At 37.7% G+C, this 23,689-nt stretch overlaps 5 non-coding genes across 5 annotated transcripts; all 5 read right to left on the bottom strand.

Moving 5' to 3' along the window:
• Nucleotides 1-1,856: 1,856 nt before the first annotated feature.
• On the bottom strand, nt 1,857-1,930 carry TRNAI-AAU (transfer RNA isoleucine (anticodon AAU)). Its single transcript has one exon. It is a non-coding gene; the product is annotated as a tRNA-Ile (tRNA).
• An 831-nt stretch (nt 1,931-2,761) lies between these two features.
• TRNAI-AAU (transfer RNA isoleucine (anticodon AAU)) lies at nt 2,762-2,835 on the bottom strand. Its single transcript has one exon. It is a non-coding gene; the product is annotated as a tRNA-Ile (tRNA).
• A 1,738-nt stretch (nt 2,836-4,573) lies between these two features.
• On the bottom strand, nt 4,574-4,647 carry TRNAI-AAU (transfer RNA isoleucine (anticodon AAU)). The gene has a single exon. It is a non-coding gene; the product is annotated as a tRNA-Ile (tRNA).
• Nucleotides 4,648-7,300: 2,653 nt separating this feature from the next.
• TRNAI-AAU (transfer RNA isoleucine (anticodon AAU)) lies at nt 7,301-7,374 on the bottom strand. The gene has a single exon. It is a non-coding gene; the product is annotated as a tRNA-Ile (tRNA).
• Nucleotides 7,375-9,127: 1,753 nt separating this feature from the next.
• Nucleotides 9,128-9,201, bottom strand: TRNAI-AAU (transfer RNA isoleucine (anticodon AAU)). The gene has a single exon. It is a non-coding gene; the product is annotated as a tRNA-Ile (tRNA).
• Nucleotides 9,202-23,689: the final 14,488 nt, after the last annotated feature.

The raw sequence follows: 23,689 nt of genomic DNA, 5'->3' as shown, positions 1-23,689 counted from the left end.
ATGTACCTTGTGTGCTAACAAAAGTGAGCTTCCATGTCCCATACGGGGATCAAACCAGTGACCTTGGCGTTATTAGCACCACACTCTAACCAACTGAGCTAACCGGCCACTTTTATACCAAAGATTCACGTCACGTCAGTAGAAAATACATGCAAACGTGTATTCATATTGATATCCTATTAACCTGAATAATAAAATAAACTTGCAATTTTTACTACTCAAAAAGCATTGGACAAATTGCTTTTGTGTTTTCCATTCCACCCCACAAAGAGTTTTCTTTCTGTACATTATATGGTACATTAAATGCTGCCACTAAAAACAAGAACTTGTCTCGCTAAAAACAAGCTCTTATATGACTATGAGGACGGAAAAATAATAAAGTTATGACTATCGGAATACAAAGAGGCAAAATCAAGATATTATTTTTGTCCTTAAGGTTGAAATTGGACCTCTAAGATGATTTCATGCAACAAACTCTGCATTTCTATAAATCACCGGTTAGACCATACATGGAATATTGTGTACAGTTTTGAGCACCTGTGTATGAGAAGGACATTGCTGAACTAGAATGCGTGCAAAGAAGGGAAAGCAAGGTAATTAAAGGACCTCATCACAGACGGGGATTCTTTACTGTAAGAGCAGTTCGACGATTGAACTCTCTGCCACATTGAAAAGTGTTTTTTTGAAAAATATAAAATGTCATCATATTTGTACCAGATTCTGGAGATGGAACTTTGATCCAGGAATTTATTCTAATAGCCATATTTGGAGTAAGGGAGGAATTTTTCCCCTAATGACAACATTGGAATGCACTCCAAGACAGTTTTTGCCTTCCTCTGGATCAACACGGCAGGTTTATAGGTTGAATTTGATGGACCTTTTTTCAATATTATCAACTATTCAACTCTGTAACAAGCATGTACCTTGTGTGCTAACAAAAGTGAGCTTCCATGTCCCATACGGGGATCAAACCAGTGACCTTGGCGTTATTAGCACCACACTCTAACCAACTGAGCTAACCGGCCACTTTTATACCAAAGATTCACGTCACGTCAGTAGAAAATACATGCAAACGTGTATTCATATTGATATCCTATTAACCTGAATAATAAAATAAACTTGCAAATTTTACTACTCAAAAAGCATTGGACAAATTGCTTTTGTGTTTTCCATTCCACCCCACAAAGAGTTTTCTTTCAGTACATTATATGGTACATTAAATGCTGCCATTAAAAACACGAACTTGTCTCGCTAAAAACAAGCCCTTATATGACTATGAGGACGGAAAAATAATAAAGTTATGACTATCGGAATACAAAGAGGCAAAATCAAGATATTATTTTTGTCCTTAAGGTTGAAATTGGACCTCTAAGATGATTTCATGCAACAAACTCTGCATTTCTATAAATCACCGGTTAGACCATACATGGAATATTGTGTACAGTTTTAAGCACCTGTGTATGAGAAGGACATTGCTTAACTAGAATGCGTGCAAAGAAGGGAAAGCAAGGTAATTAAAGGACCTCATCACAGACGGGGATTATTTACTGTAAGAGCAGTTCGACGATTGAACTCTCTGCCACATTGAAAAGTGTTTTTTTGAAAAATATAAAATTTCATCATATTTGTACCAGATTCTGGAGATGGAACTTTGATCCAGGAATTTATTCTAATAGCCATATTTGGAGTAAGGGAGGAATTTTTCCCCTAATGAGAAAATTGGAATGCACTGCAAGACAGTTTTTGCCTTCCTCTGGATCAACACGGCAGGTTTATAGGTTGAATTTGATGGACCTTTTTTCAATATTATCAACTATTCAACTCTGTAACAAGCATGTAACAAAAGTGAGCTTCCATGGCCCGTACGGGGATCGAACCCGTGACCTTGGCGTTATTAGCACCACGCTCTAACCAACTGAGCTAACCGGCCACTTTTACACCAAAGATTCACGTCACGTCAGTAGAAAATACATGCAAACGTGTATTCATATTGATATCCTATTAACCTGAATAATAAAATAAACTTGAAATTTTTACTACTCAAAAAGCATTGGACAAATTGCTTTTGTGTTTTCCATTCCACCCCACAAAGAGTTTTCTTTCTGTACATTATATGGTACATTAAATGCTGCCATTAAAAACAAGAACTTGTCTCGCTAAAAACAAGCTCTTATATGACTATGAGGACGGAAAAATAATAAAGTTATGACTATCGGAATACAAAGAGGCAAAATCAAGATATTATTTTTGTCCTTAAGGTTGAAATTGGACCTCTAAGATGATTTCATGCAACAAACTCTGCATTTCTATAAATCACCGGTTAGACCATACATGGAATATTGTGTACAGTTTTGAGCACCTGTGTATGAGAAGGACATTGCTGAACTAGAATGCGTGCAAAGAAGGGAAAGCAAGGTAATTAAAGGACCTCATCACAGACGGGGATTCTTTACTGTAAGAGCAGTTCGACGATTGAACTCTCTGCCACAATGAAAAGTGTTTTTTTGAAAAATATAAAATGTCATCATATTTGTACCAGATTCTGGAGATGGAACTTTGATCCAGGAATTTATTCTAATAGCCATATTTGGAGTAAGGGAGGAATTTTTCCCCTAATGACAACATTGGAATGCACTCCAAGACAGTTTTTGCCTTCCTCTGGATCAACACGGCAGGTTTATAGGTTGAATTTGATGGACCTTTTTTCAATATTATCAACTATTCAACTCTGTAACAAGCATGTAACAAAAGTGAGCTTCCATGGCCCGTACGGGGATCGAACCCGTGACCTTGGCGTTATTAGCACCACGCTCTAACCAACTGAGCTAACCGGCCACTTTTACACCAAAGATTCACGTCACGTCAGTAGAAAATACATGCAAACGTGTATTCATATTGATATCCTATTAACCTGAATAATAAAATAAACTTGCAATTTTTACTACTCAAAAAGCATTGGACAAATTGCTTTTGTGTTTTCCATTCCACCCCACAAAGAGTTTTCTTTCTGTACATTATATGGTACATTAAATGCTGCCATTAAAAACAAGAACTTGTCTCGCTAAAAACAAGCTCTTATATGACTATGAGGACGGAAAAATAATAAAGTTATGACTATCGGAATACAAAGAGGCAAAATCAAGATATTATTTTTGTCCTTAAGGTTGAAATTGGACCTCTAAGATGATTTCATGCAACAAACTCTGCATTTCTATAAATCACCGGTTAGACCATACATGGAATATTGTGTACAGTTTTGAGCACCTGTGTATGAGAAGGACATTGCTGAACTAGAATGCGTGCAAAGAAGGGAAAGCAAGGTAATTAAAGGACCTCATCACAGACGGGGATTCTTTACTGTAAGAGCAGTTCGACGATTGAACTCTCTGCCACAATGAAAAGTGTTTTTTTGAAAAATATAAAATGTCATCATATTTGTACCAGATTCTGGAGATGGAACTTTGATCCAGGAATTTATTCTAATAGCCATATTTGGAGTAAGGGAGGAATTTTTCCCCTAATGACAGCATTGGAATGCACTCCAAGACAGTTTTTGCCTTCCTCTGGATCAACACGGCAGGTTTATAGGTTGAATTTGATGGACCTTTTTTCAATATTATCAACTATTCAACTCTGTAACAAGCATGTAACAAAAGTGCGCTTCCATGGCCCGTACGGGGATCGAACCAGTGACCTTGGCGTTATTAGCACCACGCTCTAACCAACTGATCTAACCAGCCACTTTTACACCAAAGATTCACGTCTTTGGTCAGTAGAAAATACATGCAAACGTGTATTCATATTGATATCCTATTAACCTGAATAATAAAATAAACTTGCAATTTTTACTACTCAAAAAGCATTGGACAAATTGCTTTTGTGTTTTCCATTCCACCCCACAAAGAGTTTTCTTTCAGTACATTATATGGTGCATTAAATGCTGCCATTAAAAACAAGAACTTGTCTCGCTAAAAACAAGCCCTTATATGACTATGAGGACGGAAAAATAATAAAGTTATGACTATCGGAATACAAAGAGGCAAAATCAAGATATTATTTTTGTCCTTAAGGTTGAAATTGGACCTCTTAGATGATTTCATGCAACAAACTCTGCATTTCTATAAATCACCGGTTAGACCATACATGGAATATTGTGTACAGTTTTGAGCACCTGTGTATGAGAAGGACATTGCTGAACTAGAATGCGTGCAAAGAAGGGAAAGCAAGGTAATTAAAGGACCTCATCACAGACGGGGATTCTTTACTGTAAGAGCAGTTCGACGATTGAACTCTCTGCCACATTGAAAAGTGTTTTTTTGAAAAATATAAAATGTCATCATATTTGTACCAGATTCTGGAGATGGAACTTTGATCCAGGAATTTATTCTAATAGCCATATTTGGAGTAAGGGAGGAATTTCTCCCCTAATGACAACATTGGAATGCACTCCAAGACAGTTTTTGCCTTCCTCTGGATCAACACGGCAGGTTTATAGGTTGAATTTGATGGACCTTTTTTCAATATTATCAACTATTCAACTCTGTAACAAGCATGTAACAAAAGTGAGCTTCCATGGCCCGTACGGGGATCGAACCCGTGACCTTGGCGTTATTAGCACCACGCTCTAACCAACTGAGCTAACCGGCCACTTTTACACCAAAGATTCACGTCACGTCAGTAGAAAATACATGCAAACGTGTATTCATATTGATATCCTATTAACCTGAATAATAAAATAAACTTGCAATTTTTACTACTCAAAAAGCATTGGACAAATTGCTTTTGTGTTTTCCATTCCACCCCACAAAGAGTTTTCTTTCTGTACATTATATGGTACATTAAATGCTGCCATTAAAAACAAGAACTTGTCTCGCTAAAAACAAGCTCTTATATGACTATGAGGACGGAAAAATAATAAAGTTATGACTATCGGAATACAAAGAGGCAAAATCAAGATATTATTTTTGTCCTTAAGGTTGAAATTGGACCTCTAAGATGATTTCATGCAACAAACTCTGCATTTCTATAAATCACCGGTTAGACCATACATGGAATATTGTGTACAGTTTTGAGCACCTGTGTATGAGAAGGACATTGCTGAACTAGAATGCGTGCAAAGAAGGGAAAGCAAGGTAATTAAAGGACCTCATCACAGACGGGGATTCTTTACTGTAAGAGCAGTTCGACGATTGAACTCTCTGCCACAATGAAAAGTGTTTTTTTGAAAAATATAAAATGTCATCATATTTGTACCAGATTCTGGAGATGGAACTTTGATCCAGGAATTTATTCTAATAGCCATATTTGGAGTAAGGGAGGAATTTTTCCCCTAATGACAGCATTGGAATGCACTCCAAGACAGTTTTTGCCTTCCTCTGGATCAACACGGCAGGTTTATAGGTTGAATTTGATGGACCTTTTTTCAATATTATCAACTATTCAACTCTGTAACAAGCATGTAACAAAAGTGCGCTTCCATGGCCCGTACGGGGATCGAACCAGTGACCTTGGCGTTATTAGCACAACGCTCTAACCAACTGAGCTAACCGGCCACTTTTACACCAAAGATTCACGTCACGTCAGTAGAAAATACATGCAAACGTGTATTCATATTGATATCCTATTAACCTGAATAATAAAATAAACTTGCAATTTTTACTACTCAAAAAGCATTGGACAAATTGCTTTTGTGTTTTCCATTCCACCCCACAAAGAGTTTTCTTTCTGTACATTATATGGTACATTAAATGCTGCCATTAAAAACAAGAACTTGTCTCGCTAAAAACAAGCTCTTATATGACTATGAGGACGGAAAAATAATAAAGTTATGACTATCGGAATACAAAGAGGCAAAATCAAGATATTATTTTTGTCCTTAAGGTTGAAATTGGACCTCTAAGATGATTTCATGCAACAAACTCTGCATTTCTATAAATCACCGGTTAGACCATACATGGAATATTGTGTACAGTTTTGAGCACCTGTGTATGAGAAGGACATTGCTGAACTAGAATGCGTGCAAAGAAGGGAAAGCAAGGTAATTAAAGGACCTCATCACAGACGGGGATTCTTTACTGTAAGAGCAGTTCGACGATTGAACTCTCTGCCACATTGAAAAGTGTTTTTTTGAAAAATATAAAATGTCATCATATTTGTACCAGATTCTGGAGATGGAACTTTGATCCAGGAATTTATTCTAATAGCCATATTTGGAGTAAGGGAGGAATTTTTCCCCTAATGACAACATTGGAATGCACTCCAAGACAGTTTTTGCCTTCCTCTGGATCAACACGGCAGGTTTATAGGTTGAATTTGATGGACCTTTTTTCAATATTATCAACTATTCAACTCTGTAACAAGCATGTACCTTGTGTGCTAACAAAAGTGAGCTTCCATGTCCCATACGGGGATCAAACCAGTGACCTTGGCATTATTAGCACCACACTCTAACCAACTGAGCTAACCGGCCACTTTTATACCAAAGATTCACGTCACGTCAGTAGAAAATACATGCAAACGTGTATTCATATTGATATCCTATTAACCTGAATAATAAAATAAACTTGCAAATTTTACTACTCAAAAAGCATTGGACAAATTGCTTTTGTGTTTTCCATTCCACCCCACAAAGAGTTTTCTTTCAGTACATTATATGGTACATTAAATGCTGCCATTAAAAACACGAACTTGTCTCGCTAAAAACAAGCCCTTATATGACTATGAGGACGGAAAAATAATAAAGTTATGACTATCGGAATACAAAGAGGCAAAATCAAGATATTATTTTTGTCCTTAAGGTTGAAATTGGACCTCTAAGATGATTTCATGCAACAAACTCTGCATTTCTATAAATCACCGGTTAGACCATACATGGAATATTGTGTACAGTTTTAAGCACCTGTGTATGAGAAGGACATTGCTTAACTAGAATGCGTGCAAAGAAGGGAAAGCAAGGTAATTAAAGGACCTCATCACAGACGGGGATTATTTACTGTAAGAGCAGTTCGACGATTGAACTCTCTGCCACATTGAAAAGTGTTTTTTTGAAAAATATAAAATTTCATCATATTTGTACCAGATTCTGGAGATGGAACTTTGATCCAGGAATTTATTCTAATAGCCATATTTGGAGTAAGGGAGGAATTTTTCCCCTAATGAGAAAATTGGAATGCACTCCAAGACAGTTTTTGCCTTCCTCTGGATCAACACGGCAGGTTTATAGGTTGAATTTGATGGACCTTTTTTCAATATTATCAACTATTCAACTCTGTAACAAGCATGTAACAAAAGTGAGCTTCCATGGCCCGTACGGGGATCGAACCCGTGACCTTGGCGTTATTAGCACCACGCTCTAACCAACTGAGCTAACCGGCCACTTTTACACCAAAGATTCACTTCACGTCACGTCAGTAGAAAATACATGCAAACGTGTATTCATATTGATATCCTATTAACCTGAATAATAAAATAAACTTGCAATTTTTACTACTCAAAAAGCATTGGACAAATTGCTTTTGTGTTTTCCATTCCACCCCACAAAGAGTTTTCTTTCTGTACATTATATGGTACATTAAATGCTGCCATTAAAAACAAGAACTTGTCTCGCTAAAAACAAGCTCTTATATGACTATGAGGACGGAAAAATAATAAAGTTATGACTATCGGAATACAAAGAGGCAAAATCAAGATATTATTTTTGTCCTTAAGGTTGAAATTGGACCTCTAAGATGATTTCATGCAACAAACTCTGCATTTCTATAAATCACCGGTTAGACCATACATGGAATATTGTGTACAGTTTTGAGCACCTGTGTATGAGAAGGACATTGCTGAACTAGAATGCGTGCAAAGAAGGGAAAGCAAGGTAATTAAAGGACCTCATCACAGACGGGGATTCTTTACTGTAAGAGCAGTTCGACGATTGAACTCTCTGCCACAATGAAAAGTGTTTTTTTGAAAAATATAAAATGTCATCATATTTGTACCAGATTCTGGAGATGGAACTTTGATCCAGGAATTTATTCTAATAGCCATATTTGGAGTAAGGGAGGAATTTTTCCCCTAATGAGAAAATTGGAATGCACTCCAAGACAGTTTTTACCTTCCTCTGGATCAACACGGCAGGTTTATAGGTTGAATTTGATGGACCTTTTTTCAATATTATCAACTATTCAACTCTGTAACAAGCATGTACCTTGTGTGCTAACAAAAGTGAGCTTCCATGGCCCGTACGGCGATCAAACCCGCGACCTTGGCGTTATTAGCACCACGCTCTAACAAACTGAGCTAACCGGCCACTTTTATACCAAAGATTCACGTCACGTCAGTAGAAAATACATGCAAACGTGTATTCATATTGATATCCTATTAACCTGAATAATAAAATAAACTTGCAATTTTTACTACTCAAAAAGCATTGGACAAATTGCTTTTGTGTTTTCCATTCCACCCCACAAAGAGTTTTCTTTCAGTACATTATATGGTACATTAAATGCTGCCATTAAAAACACGAACTTGTCTCGCTAAAAACAAGCCCTTATATGACTATGAGGACGGAAAAATAATAAAGTTATGACTATCGGAATACAAAGAGGCAAAATCAAGATATTATTTTTGTCCTTAAGGTTGAAATTGGACCTCTAAGATGATTTCATGCAACAAACTCTGCATTTCTATAAATCACCGGTTAGACCATACATGGAATATTGTGTACAGTTTTAAGCACCTGTGTATGAGAAGGACATTGCTTAACTAGAATGCGTGCAAAGAAGGGAAAGCAAGGTAATTAAAGGACCTCATCACAGACGGGGATTATTTACTGTAAGAGCAGTTCGACGATTGAACTCTCTGCCACATTGAAAAGTGTTTTTTTGAAAAATATAAAATTTCATCATATTTGTACCAGATTCTGGAGATGGAACTTTGATCCAGGAATTTATTCTAATAGCCATATTTGGAGTAAGGGAGGAATTTTTCCCCTAATGAGAAAATTGGAATGCACTCCAAGACAGTTTTTGCCTTCCTCTGGATCAACACGGCAGGTTTATAGGTTGAATTTGATGGACCTTTTTTCAATATTATCAACTATTCAACTCTGTAACAAGCATGTAACAAAAGTGAGCTTCCATGGCCCGTACGGGGATCGAACCCGTGACCTTGGCGTTATTAGCACCACGCTCTAACCAACTGAGCTAACCGGCCACTTTTACACCAAAGATTCACGTCACGTCAGTAGAAAATACATGCAAACGTGTATTCATATTGATATCCTATTAACCTGAATAATAAAATAAACTTGCAATTTTTACTACTCAAAAAGCATTGGACAAATTGCTTTTGTGTTTTCCATTCCACCCCACAAAGAGTTTTCTTTCTGTACATTATATGGTACATTAAATGCTGCCATTAAAAACAAGAACTTGTCTCGCTAAAAACAAGCTCTTATATGACTATGAGGACGGAAAAATAATAAAGTTATGACTATCGGAATACAAAGAGGCAAAATCAAGATATTATTTTTGTCCTTAAGGTTGAAATTGGACCTCTAAGATGATTTCATGCAACAAACTCTGCATTTCTATAAATCACCGGTTAGACCATACATGGAATATTGTGTACAGTTTTGAGCACCTGTGTATGAGAAGGACATTGCTGAACTAGAATGCGTGCAAAGAAGGGAAAGCAAGGTAATTAAAGGACCTCATCACAGACGGGGATTCTTTACTGTAAGAGCAGTTCGACGATTGAACTCTCTGCCACAATGAAAAGTGTTTTTTTGAAAAATATAAAATGTCATCATATTTGTACCAGATTCTGGAGATGGAACTTTGATCCAGGAATTTATTCTAATAGCCATATTTGGAGTAAGGGAGGAATTTTTCCCCTAATGAGAAAATTGGAATGCACTCCAAGACAGTTTTTACCTTCCTCTGGATCAACACGGCAGGTTTATAGGTTGAATTTGATGGACCTTTTTTCAATATTATCAACTATTCAACTCTGTAACAAGCATGTACCTTGTGTGCTAACAAAAGTGAGCTTCCATGGCCCATACGGGGATCAAACCCGTGACCTTGGCGTTATTAGCACCACACTCTAACCAACTGAGCTAACCGGCCACTTTTATACCAAAGATTCACGTCACATCAGTAGAAAATACATGCAAACGTGTATTCATATTGATATCCTATTAACCTGAATAATAAAATAAACTTGCAATTTTTACTACTCAAAAAGCATTGGACAAATTGCTTTTGTGTTTTCCATTCCACCCCACAAAGAGTTTTCTTTCAGTACATTATATGGTACATTAAATGCTGCCATTAAAAACACGAACTTGTCTCGCTAAAAACAAGCCCTTATATGACTATGAGGACGGAAAAATAATAAAGTTATGACTATCGGAATACAAAGAGGCAAAATCAAGATATTATTTTTGTCCTTAAGGTTGAAATTGGACCTCTAAGATGATTTCATGCAACAAACTCTGCATTTCTATAAATCACCGGTTAGACCATACATGGAATATTGTGTACAGTTTTGAGCACCTGTGTATGAGAAGGACATTGCTGAACTAGAATGCGTGCAAAGAAGGGAAAGCAAGGTAATTAAAGGACCTCATCACAGACGGGGATTCTTTACTGTAAGAGCAGTTCGACGATTGAACTCTCTGCCACATTGAAAAGTGTTTTTTTGAAAAATATAAAATTTCATCATATTTGTACCAGATTCTGGAGATGGAACTTTGATCCAGGAATTTATTCTAATAGCCATATTTGGAGTAAGGGAGGAATTTTTCCCCTAATGACAGCATTGGAATGCACTCCAAGACAGTTTTTGCCTTCCTCTGGATCAACACGGCAGGTTTATAGGTTGAATTTGATGGACCTTTTTTCAATATTATCAACTATTCAACTCTGTAACAAGCATGTAACAAAAGTGAGCTTCCATGGCCCATACGGGGATCGAACCTGTGACCTTGGCATTATTAGCACCATGCTCTAACCAACTGAGCTAACCGACCACTTTTATACTAAAGATTCACTTCACGTCACGTCAGTAGAAAATACATGCAAACGTGTATTCATATTGGTATCCTATTAACCTGAATAATAAAATAAACTTGCAATTTTTACTACTCAAAAAGCATTGGACAAATTGCTTTTGTGTTTTCCATTCCACCCCACAAAGAGTTTTCTTTCAGTACATTATATGGTACATTAAATGCTGCCATTAAAAACAAGAACTTGTCTCGCTAAAAACAAGCCCTTATATGACTATGAGGACGGAAAAATAATAAAGTTATGACTATCGGAATACAAAGAGGCAAAATCAAGATATTATTTTTGTCCTTAAGGTTGAAATTGGACCTCTAAGATGATTTCATGCAACAAACTCTGCATTTCTATAAATCACCGGTTAGACCATACATGGAATATTGTGTACAGTTTTGAGCACCTGTGTATGAGAAGGACATTGCTGAACTAGAATGCGTGCAAAGAAGGGAAAGAAAGGTAATTAAAGGACCTCATCACAGACGGGGATTCTTTACTGTAAGAGCAGTTCGACGATTGAACTCTCTGCCACATTGAAAGTGTTTTTTTGAAAAATATAAAATTTCATCATATTTGTACCAGATTCTGGAGATGGAACTTTGATCCAGGAATTTATTCTAATAGCCATATTTGGAGTAAGGGAGGAATTTTTCCCCTAATGAGAAAATTGGAATGCACTCCAAGACAGTTTTTACCTTCCTCTGGATCAACACGGCAGGTTTATAGGTTGAATTTGATGGACCTTTTTTCAATATTATCAACTATTCAACTCTGTAACAAGCATGTACCTTGTGTGCTAACAAAAGTGAGCTTCCATGTCCCATACGGGGATCAAACCAGTGACCTTGGCGTTATTAGCACCACACTCTAACCAACTGAGCTAACCGGCCACTTTTATACCAAAGATTCACGTCACGTCAGTAGAAAATACATGCAAACGTGTATTCATATTGATATCCTATTAACCTGAATAATAAAATAAACTTGCAATTTTTACTACTCAAAAAGCATTGGACAAATTGCTTTTGTGTTTTCCATTCCACCCCACAAAGAGTTTTCTTTCAGTACATTATATGGTACATTAAATGCTGCCATTAAAAACACGAACTTGTCTCGCTAAAAACAAGCCCTTATATGACTATGAGGACGGAAAAATAATAAAGTTATGACTATCGGAATACAAAGAGGCAAAATCAAGATATTATTTTTGTCCTTAAGGTTGAAATTGGACCTCTAAGATGATTTCATGCAACAAACTCTGCATTTCTATAAATCACCGGTTAGACCATACATGGAATATTGTGTACAGTTTTAAGCACCTGTGTATGAGAAGGACATTGCTTAACTAGAATGCGTGCAAAGAAGGGAAAGCAAGGTAATTAAAGGACCTCATCACAGACGGGGATTATTTACTGTAAGAGCAGTTCGACGATTGAACTCTCTGCCACATTGAAAAGTGTTTTTTTGAAAAATATAAAATTTCATCATATTTGTACCAGATTCTGGAGATGGAACTTTGATCCAGGAATTTATTCTAATAGCCATATTTGGAGTGAGGGAGGAATTTTTCCCCTAATGAGAAAATTGGAATGCACTCCAAGACAGTTTTTGCCTTCCTCTGGATCAACACGGCAGGTTTATAGGTTGAATTTGATGGACCTTTTTTCAATATTATGTACTATTCAACTCTGTGACAAGCATGTAACAAAAGTGAGCTTCCATGGCCCATACGGGGATCGAACCCGTGACCTTGGCGTTATTAGCAACACGCTCTAACCAACTGAGCTAACAGGCCACTTTTACAGCAAAGGTTCACGTCACGTCAGTAGAAAATACATGCAAACGTGTATTCATATTGATATCCTATTAACCTGAATAATAAAATAAACTTGCAATTTTTACTACTCAAAAAGCATTGGACAAATTGCTTTTGTGTTTTCCATTCCACCCCACAAAGAGTTCTCTTTCAGTACATTATATGGTACATTAAATGCTGCCATTAAAAACAAGAACTTGTCTCGCTAAAAACAAGCCCTTATATGACTATGAGGACGGAAAAATAATAAAGTTATGACTATCGGAATACAAAGAGGCAAAATCAAGATATTATTTTTGTCCTTAAGGTTGAAATTGGACCTCTAAGATGATTTCATGCAACAAACTCTGCATTTCTATAAATCACCGGTTAGACCATACATGGAATATTTTGTACAGTTTTGAGCACCTGTGTATGAGAAGGACATTGCTGAACTAGAATGCGTGCAAAGAAGGGAAAGAAAGGTAATTAAAGGACCTCATCACAGACGGGGATTCTTTACTGTAAGAGCAGTTCGACGATTGAACTCTCTGCCACATTGAAAGTGTTTTTTTGAAAAATATAAAATTTCATCATATTTGTACCAGATTCTGGAGATGGAACTTTGATCCAGGAATTTATTCTAATAGCCATATTTGGAGTAAGGGAGGAATTTTTCCCCTAATGAGAAAATTGGAATGCACTCCAAGACAGTTTTTACCTTCCTCTGGATCAACACGGCAGGTTTATAGGTTGAATTTGATGGACCTTTTTTCAATATTATCAACTATTCAACTCTGTAACAAGCATGTACCTTGTGTGCTAACAAAAGTGAGCTTCCATGTCCCGTACGGGGATCAAACCTGTGACCTTGGCGTTATTAGCACCACACTCTAACCAACTGAGCTAACCGGCCACTTTTATACAAAAGCTTCACGTCACGTCAGTAGAAAATACATGCAAACGTGTATTCATATTGATATCCTATTAACCTGAATAATAAAATAAACTTGCAATTTTTACTACTCAAAAAGCATTGGACAAATTGCTTTTGTGTTTTCCATTCCACCCCACAAAGAGTTTTCTTTCAGTACATTATATGGTACATTAAATGCTGCCATTAAAAACAAGAACTTGTCTCGCTAAAAACAAGCCCTTATATGACTATGAGGACGGAAAAAAAATAAAGTTATGACTATCGGAATACAAAGAGGCAAAATCAAGATATTATTTTTGTCCTTAAGGTTGAAATTGGACCTCTAAGATGATTTCATGCAACAAACTCGGCATTTCTATAAATCACCGGTTAGACCATACATGGAATATTGTGTACGGTTTTAAACAACTGTGTGTAAGAAGTATATTGCTGAACTAGAATGCGTGCAAAGAAGGGAAAGCAAGGTAATTAAAGGACCTCATCACAGATGGGGATTCTTTACTGTAAGAGCAGTTCGACGATTGAACTCTCTGCCACATTGAAAAGTGTTTTTTTGAAAAATATAAAATTTCATCATATTTGTACCAGATTCTGGAGATGGAACTTTGATCCAGGAATTTATTCTGATAGCCATATTTGGAGTAAGGGAGGAATTTTTCCCCTAATGAGAAAATTGGCATGCACTCCTAGGCAGTTTTTGCCTTCCTCTGGATCAACACGGCAGGTTTATAAGTTGAATTTGATGGACCTTTTTTCAATATTATCAACTATTCAACTCTGTAACAAGCATGTACCTTGTATGCTAACAAAAGTGAGCTTCCATGGCCCGTACGGCGATCAAACCCGCGACCTTGGCGTTATTAGCACCACGCTCTAACAAACTGAGCTAACCGGCCACTTTTATACCAAAGATTCACGTCACGTCAGTAGAAAATACATGCAAACGTGTATTCATATTGATATCCTATTAACCTGAATAATAAAATAAACTTGCAATTTTTACTACTCAAAAAGCATTGGACAAATTGCTTTTGTGTTTTCCATTCCACCCCACAAAGAGTTTTCTTTCAGTACATTATATGGTACATTAAATGCTGCCATTAAAAACAAGAACTCGTCTCGCTTAAAACAAGCCCTTATATGACTATGAGGACGGAAAAATAATAAAGTTATGACTATCGGAATACAAAGAGGCAAAATCAAGATATTATTTTTGTCCTTAAGGTTGAAATTGGACCTGTAAGATGATTTCATGCAACAAACTCGGCATTTCAATAAATAACCGGTTAGACCATACATGGAATATTGTGTACAGTTTTGAGCACCTGTGTATAAGAAGGATATTGCTGAATTAGAATGCGTGCAAAGAAGGGAAAGCAAGGTAATTAACCCCTTCCCGCTCCTTGACGTACTATTACGTCATGGCAGCTGTATCGTTCGCGCTCCATGACGTAATAGTACGTCACGGGAGTAACGGCCGTTTCGGCCGTCCTCCCGACACATACAGGAGCTGTGACGCTGCTGTCTTGTTCAGCAGCTGTCACAGCTCCTACAGCGGGGACCGATCGCTGTGTCCCCGCTGATTAACCCCTTAAAAGCCGCGTTCTATAGAGATCGCGGCTTTTTAGGGGTTAAGCTGCCATCGCCGGCCTGCTACGCGATAGCGGCCGGCGATGGTGACTATGGCAACCGGACACCAAACAATGGCGTCCGGCGATGCCATAGACGGAAGCCTAGTGGGTCCTGACAACGTCAGGACCCACTATGCTTGCTGTCAGTGAGTAGCTGACAGTTCTAATACACTGCACTACGCATGTAGTGCAGTGTATTAGAATAGCGATCAGGGCCTCCTGCCCTCATGTCCCCTAGTGGGACAAAGTAATAAAGTAAAAAAAAAGTTAAAAAAAGTTGTGTAAAAATAAGAAAATAAAAGATTTAAAAGTATTAAAAGTAAAAATCCCCCTTTTTCCCTTATCAGTCCTTTATTATTAATAAAAATATATAAACAAACAAATAAACTATACATAATTGGTATCGCCGCGTCCGTAACGGCCTGAACTACAAAATTATTTCATTATTTATCCTGCACGGTGAACGCCGTAAAAAAAATAAATAATAAACCGAACCACAATCACAATTCTTTGGTCACTTCACCTCCCAAAAAATGGAATAAAAAGAGATCAAAAAGTCGCATGTACCTAAAAATGGTACTGATCGAAACTACAGTTCGTTACGCAAAAAATAAGTCCTCGCACGGCTTTATTGATTGAAAAATAAAAACGTTATGGCTCTTAGAATAAGGTAATACAAAAAGTGAATGATTGTTTACAAAACGTATTTTATTGTGCAAACGCCATAAGACATAAAAAACTATAAACATCTGGTATCGCCGTAATCGTATCGCCCCGCAGAATAAAGTGAATATGTCATTTATAGCGCACGGTGAACGCTGTAAAAAAAAACGAAAAAAAAAACAATCGTACAATTGCTGTTTTTTAGTCACCACGCCACCTAAAAATAGAATAAAAACTGATCAAAAAGCCGCATGCACCCCAAGAAAACTACAATGGATTCCTCAAGGGGTCTAGTTTCCAAATTGGGGTCACTTTTGGGGGGTTCCCAATGTTTTGGCACCACAAGACCTCTTCAAACCGGACATGGTGCCTAATAAAAAAGATGCTTCAAAATCCACTAGGTGCTCCTTTGCTTCGGAGGCCGATGCTTCAGCCCATTACCGCACGAGGGCCACATGTGGGATATTTCTCAAAACTGCAGAATCTGGGCAATAAGTATTAAGTTGCGTTTCTCTGATAAATCCTTTTGTGTTATAAAAAAAATGGTATAAAGAGGATTTTCTTACCAAAAAAAAAATGTAAATTTCACCTCTACTTTGCTCTAAATTCCTGTGAAACACCTAAAGGGTTCATAAACTTTCTAAATGCTGTTGTGGATACTTTGAGGGGTCTAGTTTCTAAAATGGGGTGTTTGATAGGGGTTTCTAATATATGGGCCCCTCAAAGCAACTTCAGAACTGAACTGGAACCTAAAAAAATAAATAAATGAGGCAATACTTCGCTTCTTACATTATACTGATAATGAGCCGTGCCCACCCCGAGATGACCCCAGTTTTGACCGTTTGTATAAACGGAGACCCCTATTAGACCGTTCCAGTGCCCGGTTTTCCCAAGCATACACCCCTGAGAAGTGTATTTCTATTGATGAGTCCCTGGTACATTTTAAAGGGAGGGTTCAATTCCGCGAGTACCTGCCGGGTAAGAGGGCAAGGTATGGCGTGAAGATGTATAAGCTGTGAGAGTGCATCAGGGTATACCTACAGGTTTAGGATATATGAAGGAAAGGCCACCCCCAAACCAGACTGCATCCTGGACTACAATAGGTACATGGGAGGGATGGACTTGTAAGATCAAGCCCTGAAGCCCTACAGCGCCATGCGGTGTGGTATAAGAAGCTGGCCGGGCACATCATACAGATGGCATTGTACAATGCGTACATGCTACGTCGATGTGCAGGCCAGACGGGAACTTTCCTGGAATTTCAAGAGGTGATTATCAAGAACCTAATCTTTAGGGACCAAGAAGGGGGGGGGCACCCAGTACTTCTGGAAGCGAGCCCACACGCATCGTACCAGGGCAACACTTTCCAGGAGAAGTTCCCCAAACTGGCAAGAAGGGAAAAAGTCAAAAGAGGTGCAAAGTCTGCTATAAGAGGGGGATAAGGGATGACACAATATATCAATGTGACACGTGTCCCGAATAACCAGAGCTCTGTATGAAAGTGTTTTAAAATTTATCATACATCCCTTGGTTTATAATTTACCCCAATTTTACTTACCCTGATGCACTCCACACAGCTTATCCCCCCTCGTCTTTCCCCTCTGATCCCTGCTGTGTGTCCAGGCAGCTGATAACAGCCACATGTAGGGTATTGCCATACCCGGGAGAACCCACATTACAGTTTATGGGGTGTAGGTCTCCGGTCAAAATGCTCACTACACATGTAGATGAATGCCTTAAGGGTGTAGTTTTTAAAACGGGGTCACTTCTTGGGGGTTTCAACTGTTCTGGTACCTCAGGGGCTTCTGCATACATGACTTCGCACTAGAAAATCCCCAGTAGGCCAAATGGTGGTCCTTTCCTTCTGAGCCCTCCCATGGGCCCAAATGGCAGTTTATCACAACAAATGGGGTATTGCGGCCCTCAGAACAAATTGCGCAACAGAATGGGGTATTTTGTTTCTTGTGAAAATAAGAAATTTTCAGCCAAAACTACATATTATTTGAAAAAAATAATTTTGTTTTCATTCCCAGCCCAATTCAAATAAGTTCTGTGAAAAAACTATGGGGTCAAAATGGTCACAACACCCATAAATGAAGTCCTTGAGGGGTGTAGTTTCCAAAATGGGGTCATTTGTGGTTGGTTTCTATTGCTTTGATACCTCTGGGGCTCTGCAAATGCGACATGGCACCCGAAAACCAATCCAGCAAAATCTGGACTCCAAAGAACACACAGCGCTCCTTTCCTTCTGAGCCCTCCCATGGGCCCAAACGGCAGTTTATCACCACAAATGGGGTATTGCCGCACTCAGGACAAATTGGGCAACAGAATGGAGTATTTTATTTCTTGTGAAAATAAGAATTTTTGAGCTAAAATGACATATTATTGGAAAAAATATATATTTTTTTAATTCCCAGCCCAATTCAAATTAGTTCTGTGAAGAAACTATGGAGTCTAAATGGTCACATTACCCATAAATGAATTCCTTGAGGGGTGTAGTTTCCAAAATGGGGTCACTTCTGGTGGGTTTCCATTGCTTTGATACCTCTGGGGCTCTGCAAATGCGACATGGCACCCGAAAACCAAACCAGCAAAATCTGTACTCCAAAGAACACACAGCGCTCCTTCCCTTCTGAGGCCTCCCATGGGCCCAAACGGCAGTTTATTGCCACAAATGGGGTATTGATGCACTCAGGAGAAATTGGGCAACAAAATTGAGTATTTTGTTCCCTGTGAAAATAAGAAATTTTGGTAAAAAATTACATCTTATTGGAAAAAATGTCATTTTTTTAATGTCACAGCCCAATTGAAATAGATGCTGTGAAAAAACTGTGTGGTCAAAATGCTAACAACAACCATAAATGAATTCCTTGAGGGGTGTAGTTTCCAAAATGGGGTCACTTTTGGTGGGTTTCCATTGCTTTGATACCTCTGAGGCTCTGCAAATGCGACATGGCACCCGAAAACCAATCCAACAAAATCTGGACTCCAACAAACATATAGCGCTCCTTTCCTTCTGAGCCCTCCCATGGGCCCAAACGGCAGTTTATCACCACAAATGGGGTATTGCCACACTAAGGACAAATTGGGCAACAAAATGGGGTATTTTGTTCCTTGTGAAAATAAGAAATTTTGATCACAAATGACATTTTATTGGAAAAAATGACATTTTTTTCATTTCAGAGCCCAATTCAAATACGTGCTGTGAAAAAACTGTGCGGTCAAAATGGTAACAACAACCCTAAATGAATTCCTTGAGGGGTGTAGTTTCCAAAATGGGGTCACTATTGGGGGATTCCTACTGTTTTGGCACCTCAACACCTCTTTAAACCTGGCATGCTGCCTAAAATATATTCTAATAAAAAAGGGGCCTCAAAATGCACTAGGTGCTTCTTTGCTTCTAGGGCTTGTGTTTTAGTCCACGAGCGCAGTAGGGCCACATGTGGGACATTTCTAAAAACTGCAGAATCTGGAGAATACATATTTAGTAGTGTTTCTCTGGTAAAACCTTCTGTGTTACAGAAAAAAAAAATGAATAAAATTGAAATTCAGCAAGAAAAATGAAATTTGCAAATTTCACCTCCACTTTGCTTTAATTCCTGTGAAATGCCTGAAGGGTTAAAAAACTTTCTAACTGCTGTTTTGAATACTTTGAGGGGTCTAGTTTTTAAAATGGGGTGTTTTATCAGGGTTTCTAATACATAGGCCCCACAAAGCCACTTCAGAACTCAAGAGGTACCTTAAAAAAAAGGCTTTTGAAATTTTCTTAAAAATATGAGAAATTGCTGTTTATGTTCTAAGCCTTGTAACGTCCAAGAAAAATAAAAAAATGTTCAAAAAACGATGCCAATCTAAAGTAGACATATGGGAAATGTGAACTAGTAACTATTTTGGGTGGTATAACCGTCTGTTTTACAAGCAGATGCATTTAAATTCAGAAAAATGCAATTTTTTCAAAATTTTCTCTACATTTTGCAATTTTTCACCAATAAACACTGAATATATCGACCAAATTTTACCACGAACATGAAGCCCAATGTGTCACGAGAAAACAATCTCAGAATCGCTTGGGTAGGTTTAAGCATTCCGACGTTATTACCACATAAAGTGAAATATGTCAGATTTGAAAAATGGGCTCTGAGCCTTAAGGCCAAAACTAGGCTGCGTCCTTAAGGGGTTAAAGGACCTCATCACAGACGGGGATTCTTTACTGTAAGAGCAGTTCGACGATTGAACTCTCTGCCACATTGAAAAGTGTTTTTTTGAAAAATATAAAATTTCATCATATTTGTACCAGATTCTGGAGATGGAACTTTGATCCAGGAATTTATTCTGATAGCCATATTTGGAGTAAGGGAGGAATTTTTCCCCTAATGAGAAAATTGGCATGCACTCCTAGGCAGTTTTTGCCTTCCTCTGAATCAACACGGCAGGTTTATAAGTTGAATTTGATGGACCTTTTTTCAATATTATCAACTATTCAACTCTGTAACAAGCATGTACCTTGTGTGCTAACAAAAGTGAGCTTCCATGGCCCGTACGGCGATCAAACCCGCGACCTTGGCATTATTAGCACCACGCTCTAACAAACTGAACTAACCAGCCACTTGTATACCAAAGATTCACGTCACGTCAGTAGAAAATACATGCAAACGTGTATTCATATTGATATCCTATTAACCTGAATAATAAAATAAACTTGCAATTTTTACTACTCAAAAAGCATTGGACAAATTGCTTTTGTGTTTTCCATTCCACCCCACAAAGAGTTTTCTTTCAGTACATTATATGGTACATTAAATGCTGCCATTAAAAACAAGAACTCGTCTCGCTAAAAACAAACACTTATATGACTATGAGGACGGAAAAATAATAAAGTTATGACTATCGGAATACAAAGAGGCAAAATCAAGATATTATTTTTGTCCTTAAGGTTGAAATTGGACCTCTAAGATGATTTCATGCAACAAACTCGGCATTTCTATAAATCACCGGTTAGACCATACATGGAATATTGTTTACAGTTTTGAGCACCTGTGTATGAGAAGGACATTGCTGAACTAGAATGCGTGCAAAGAAGGGAAAGCAAGGTAATTAAAGTACCTCATCACAGACAGGGATTCTTTATTGTAAGAGCAGTTCGACGATTGAACTCTCTGCCACATTGAAAAGTGTTTTTTTGAAAATTATAAAATTTGATCATATTTGTACAAGATTCTGGAGATGGAACTTTGATCCAGGAATTTATTCTGATAGCCATATTTGGAGTAAGGGAGGAATTTTTCCACTAATGAGAAAATTGGCATGCACTACTAGGCAGTTTTTGCCTTCCTCTGGATCAACACGGCAGGTTTATAGGTTGAATTTGAAGACCTTTTTTCAATATTATCAACTATTCAACTATTCAACTCAGTAACAAGCATGTACCTTTTGTGCTAACAAAAGGGAGTTTCCATGGCCCACACGGGGATCGAACCCGCGCCTTTGGCGTTATTAGCACCACGCTCCAACCAACTGAGCTAACCGGCCTCTTTGATTCCTAAAATTCACGTCACGTCAGTAGAAAATACATGCAAACGTGTATTCATATTGATATCCTATTAACCTGAATAATAAAATAAACTTGCAATTTTTACTACTCAAAAAGCATTGGACAAATTGCTTTTGTGTTTTCCATTCCACCCCACAAAGAGTTTTCTTTCAGTACATTATATGGTACATTAAATGCTGCCATTAAAAACACGAACTTGTCTCGCTAAAAACAAGCCCTTATATGACTATGAGGACGGAAAAATAATAAAGTTATGACTATCGGAATACAAAGAGGCAAAATCAAGATATTATTTTTGTCCTTAAGGTTGAAATTGGACCTCTAAGATGATTTCATGCAACAAACTCTGCATTTCTATAAATCACCGGTTAGACCATACATGGAATATTGTGTACAGTTTTAAGCACCTGTGTATGAGAAGGACATTGCTTAACTAGAATGCGTGCAAAGAAGGGAAAGCAAGGTAATTAAAGGACCTCATCACAGACGGGGATTATTTACTGTAAGAGCAGTTCGACGATTGAACTCTCTGCCACATTGAAAAGTGTTTTTTTGAAAAATATAAAATTTCATCATATTTGTACCAGATTCTGGAGATGGAACTTTGATCCAGGAATTTATTCTAATAGCCATATTTGGAGTGAGGGAGGAATTTTTCCCCTAATGAGAAAATTGGAATGCACTCCAAGACAGTTTTTGCCTTCCTCTGGATCAACACGGCAGGTTTATAGGTTGAATTTGATGGACCTTTTTTCAATATTATGTACTATTCAACTCTGTAACAAGCATGTAACAAAAGTGAGCTTCCATGGCCCATACGGGGATCGAACCCGTGACCTTGGCGTTATTAGCAACACGCTCTAACCAACTGAGCTAACTGGCCACTTTTACACCAAAGGTTCACGTCACGTCAGTAGAAAATACATGCAAACGTGTATTCATATTGATATCCTATTAACCTGAATAATAAAATAAACTTGCAATTTTTACTACTCAAAAAGCATTGGACAAATTGCTTTTGTGTTTTCCATTCCACCCCACAAAGAGTTCTCTTTCAGTACATTATATGGTACATTAAATGCTGCCATTAAAAACAAGAACTTGTCTCGCTAAAAACAAGCCCTTATATGACTATGAGGACGGAAAAATAATAAAGTTATGACTATCGGAATACAAAGAGGCAAAATCAAGATATTATTTTTGTCCTTAAGGTTGAAATTGGACCTCTAAGATGATTTCATGCAACAAACTCTGCATTTCTATAAATCACCGGTTAGACCATACATGGAATATTTTGTACAGTTTTGAGCACCTGTGTATGAGAAGGACATTGCTGAACTAGAATGCGTGCAAAGAAGGGAAAGAAAGGTAATTAAAGGACCTCATCACAGACGGGGATTCTTTACTGTAAGAGCAGTTCGACGATTGAACTCTCTGCCACATTGAAAAGTGTTTTTTTGAAAAATATAAAATTTCATCATATTTGTACCAGATTCTGGAGATGGAACTTTGATCCAGGAATTTATTCTAATAGCCATATTTGGAGTGAGGGAGGAATTTTTCCCCTAATGAGAAAATTGGAATGCACTCCAAGACAGTTTTTGCCTTCCTCTGGATCAACACGGCAGGTTTATAGGTTGAATTTGATGGACCTTTTTTCAATATTATGTACTATTCAACTCTGTAACAAGCATGTAACAAAAGTGAGCTTCCATGGCCCATACGGGGATCGAACCCGTGACCTTGGCGTTATTAGCAACACGCTCTAACCAACTGAGCTAACTGGCCACTTTTACACCAAAGGTTCACGTCACGTCAGTAGAAAATACATGCAAACGTGTATTCATATTGATATCCTATTAACCTGAATAATAAAATAAACTTGCAATTTTTACTACTCAAAAAGCATTGGACAAATTGCTTTTGTGTTTTCCATTCCACCCCACAAAGAGTTCTCTTTCAGTACATTATATGGTACATTAAATGCTGCCATTAAAAACAAGAACTTGTCTCGCTAAAAACAAGCCCTTATATGACTATGAGGACGGAAAAATAATA

This window comes from Rhinoderma darwinii, chromosome 3 (assembly GCF_050947455.1).
Source record: "Rhinoderma darwinii isolate aRhiDar2 chromosome 3, aRhiDar2.hap1, whole genome shotgun sequence".
In the NCBI taxonomy this organism is placed as follows: Eukaryota; Metazoa; Chordata; class Amphibia; order Anura; family Rhinodermatidae; genus Rhinoderma; species Rhinoderma darwinii.
This window is presented reverse-complemented; position numbering and strand designations above follow the sequence as displayed.